Source organism: Dipodomys merriami, unplaced genomic scaffold (assembly GCF_024711535.1).
Source record: "Dipodomys merriami isolate MVZ:Mamm:240054 unplaced genomic scaffold, mDipMer1.0.p SCAF_16, whole genome shotgun sequence".
Classification (NCBI taxonomy): Eukaryota; Metazoa; Chordata; class Mammalia; order Rodentia; family Heteromyidae; genus Dipodomys; species Dipodomys merriami.
Window position 1 is genome coordinate 35889668 of NW_027202937.1, and position 3854 is coordinate 35893521.

Genomic DNA, 3854 nt, shown 5'->3' on the forward strand with positions numbered 1-3854 from the left:
ATGCATTTTACAGGCAAGCCCTGTCTTGCATGGAAATTAAACAAGATATTGGAATTACTAATAATGACATAACTGTTGAATTTAGAATGTGTAAAAGAATAACATCATTGAAATAAAAATGTAGAGCAACAAATTTCTATCCATTAAAAAATTTTCCATTCTTCTATAGTCATAAACTTTCCAAAACAGGTATTCTTTGTTGACATAGTCCTTTGTACATTATTTTATGTACCTTAGTAGGTAGTACTAGAAAAAGCATGGCAATAGGTCCCCTGTCAACACCGGGAAATAACATTGATATGGATGGTTTCTGAATAGGATTTAGAGTGAAGCTTGTTTCCTTTCTGCAGTCAACATGCCTCCCTTAATGGGGGCTGCTGAAATCTTGGGATAAAGGATAAAGTTTGAAGCCACTGTTACCCCTACAAGTCTGTGTCATTCGGTTGCTGTTTTATTTCATTCCTGTCAAGTCTATGTGGCCTATATGAGAAAGAGCATGAAGATATGAATGATCAAGGAGGGAAGGATAGGGGAGGCAGCTGCATTAATAAAGCCCTGGAGTGATGGCAGCACAAGGTGAGTATAGCATACTACCCAGATGACCTTTTGGGTAGATTTTTTTCATTTATTCTTTCTGCCCCACCACTTATGAACCTCTGTAATCTTAGGCTGGAAAAGAAAAGATTCAGCTGAAACGGAAAAGCAGGGGTGAGTAGCTGAAGGCCTGCTGTGAGGAGAGAAATGTGATGACTCTGTTGGGTTGGACCATTCCCTTCTGGCAGTGGAGTTTCTTATGTAGGTGAAGCCGTGTCTGGGCAAGTAGAGTGCTTACCAGGTGGAGCATGTGTGGATTTCCAAAAAGAGCTGGTGAAGAAGGATGGAGAAATGGCTGGTGAAATACAAGCAGGTAGAGGGAACTCTGTTTTATAAAAGGTGGAACAATCGGTCATGGGATTTGATTGATGAAACCCAGGCCTTATGGGGCAAGAGCTTCCAGAACTCTCCTCCCATCTCCACAACCAAGATCCTGACTTTCTTCCCTTCACTTGGAATATTTAGGAGCCAACATTTGGGCACCATTATATAGCGTTCAATAAGGAAAGGCCACTCTATGCTGTACTGGAGAATGAGAGTCCTCAGTCTTCTCCCACCACTCCTCTTACTCTGGCATTCCAAATGCAGTAAAACTAGAAGGAAAAATGGGAGGAAAATGGCTAACTAAGTGCCATTTGATGGTGTGATGACAAATGGCAGGAGGAGGACAAGGGGAAGCCTAATTTGTGGTTTCTACTAATTCCTGTGTTGTAAATACTTCCACCCCAGTCAACCTCAAGCAGCCAACATAATGCCACTGAAAATAGGGCTGGAAAAACACACAGATGTGATGTATACAAACAGCCTGAAAAATGGGATCAGATTCTGGCACAAAACATGCATCAAACTAGAGGTCATTATGTAAAGTGAACTAAGCTAGGCACAGCAAAACAAGTGTCACATGATTTCATGCATCGATGGGATTTTTAAAAAGCTGATCTTACAGAAGTTGAGAGGGTGGTGGTGAAGGCTGGGAGAGTAGAAAAGGGGAGGAAAAGAGGAAGGTCAGAGAGTACTAAGTTACAGTCAGAGAGGAGAAATAACTTTCTTAGTTTCCTATTGTTATGTGGATAATGACTATATTTCAAAAACAGTAGAAATAAAGATTTGGAACATTTTTTTTACAATGAAGAAATGATAGTCAGGTGTTGGTGGTTAATACCTATAATCTTACCTAATCAGGAGGCTGAGATCTGAGGCTCAAGTTCCAAAACTAAGGTGGTCAGGAAAGTCTGTGGACTCTTTTAGCCAGCAAAAGCTGCAAGTGAGGTTGTAGCTTGAGTAGAAGGGTGCCAGCCTTAGCACAATAGCTAATGGACAGTTTTCAAGACTTGAGTTCCAGTACTAGGCATGAAAAGAAAAGAAAAGAACTAACAAAAAAGAGAAAAAGATGAATGTTAGAGGAGACAAATGTGCTACCTTTGTTTAGATATTATATTACACATGTGCTGAGCCATCATGTAGAACCTCATAAACATGTACAAATTGTATTGCCATTTAAACATTAAAATAAAAAGCAGAAATAATAGCAGGCAACAACACAGCAAGTAATGTTTATTTTGAATGCTTTTTACTTTGTTTCTGACACAATTTAAGTTTATATATTCAATTTACAATGGTTATGTTGAGTAGCAACTGAAAAGCAGCCACTACCACCAGGGTTGCAACCAACCATCAGCAGGAAGCAGAATGATCCCAACATGGGAGCATTGTAGTAGCAGAAGGCAAGGCTTGTGGCAGGTTCTACCCAGAGCCCTCTCAGCCACACATAGCTCATAGCACAGGTGGAGTGGTAGGGGGCTCCATAGTTTCCTCCTGAGGCCAGCAGTTCTCAGGCACATTGGGAGCCCTGTGTAGAAGAGGCAGAAGAAGCCCTGTCCTGAAGAGGCAGATCCGTCAGTTTAGTTTTTTGCTCTCTACTCACAAAGACCTTCTACATCTTGGCTTCTAGGTTTCCTTCCTTCCTTGGATGCTCGCAGGCATCTCTGTCCAGGACTCCTGCTCTGCACTCTTAGCACTAACCCCCAGTCCACTCAGCATGTCAGCATGCAATTGCTCCTAGGAACTAACACTGCCTTCTCCATGGGCCTTTTTCCCCCTTCACACCTGCAACCCAGCAGGCTGGGCTGGAAACCCTTCGTCCAAAGCCCCCAGGTACAAGGGGGCTGCCAGCCTTTCATGTGCAAGCATTTCCTGACATGGCTCACAGGGAGCCATTCCAAAGTCCACTCTGCTGGAGAGACTTGCAGTTTCCTCAAATACCCTTTCCACACAGACAGAGAAGACACAGCAAGTTAGGGAACCCAGAGCTCTATCCAGTAGAATTCAGCCCAGGCAGGGTAAGACTGGCTCCATCGCAGGGTTAGCCAGCATCTTGCAGCAGTGGCCAACAGACACAAAGCCTGGCTGGTGTAGACACTGCCATAGTGAAGAGTCCCATAACTTCAGTCTTCAGATAAATAGAGCATCATTTTTCCTGACTATCTGCTGGTGTTGGGTTCAGTTTACAAAGCTGTTTTTCATTTCTCTGGCCTGGTAGGGACTTTTTCTGGGATTACTAGGAACAAGGTGGCTGTTTCTCCTATACTAGACCAGGCCTGCTGCAAGGCAGAACCCTAGAAACCTTCCTGTCCAGTGTTCAGGATAAGTAAGCAAAACTATACATCATTCTCTGCCTGCAGTGCTATGCACTTATGGAAATATGGACACTCCTGTAGACAACTCAGAGGTGCTGGCAGATGATAGGGAAGAGACAGATATGGCATGGAGCCTGTTTAGGTCTTAACAACAGACACAGCTCCAAGTATCTCTAACTCTGAGCCAATTGCAAATGTGAAACTTTAGAATGTAAACTTAGAATGTAAAATTAGGAGGTCAGAGCCACTAGCTCACATTGTATACTGTTCTAGGACCCTTCATCCCACACCAAACCCAGACATTAAGAGGTATTCTTCATACCATCACTACTGTCTGCAATGTGCATGCCTCCCTCCCTGGTTCAATTTAAATTCTCTAGTAATTTTCATTCTGTTCCATACTCCATTTTGTAGCTGAGTTTTCGTTAAGCACCTCCAAGGGACTTTCTGAGGGTTCTCTGGCTTCATCCTGAAAGGAAGCTACAACTTGAAACATGTGTCAATTTTAGGGTTGCAAAAAGTCTGGAATCAGGAGTGGAGTACATGAAGGGCTCCCAGCTCTGCATCCAGAGCATGGCCAAGTCTGTCTGAACACACATTTACTCTAAATTTTACTGGGAAATA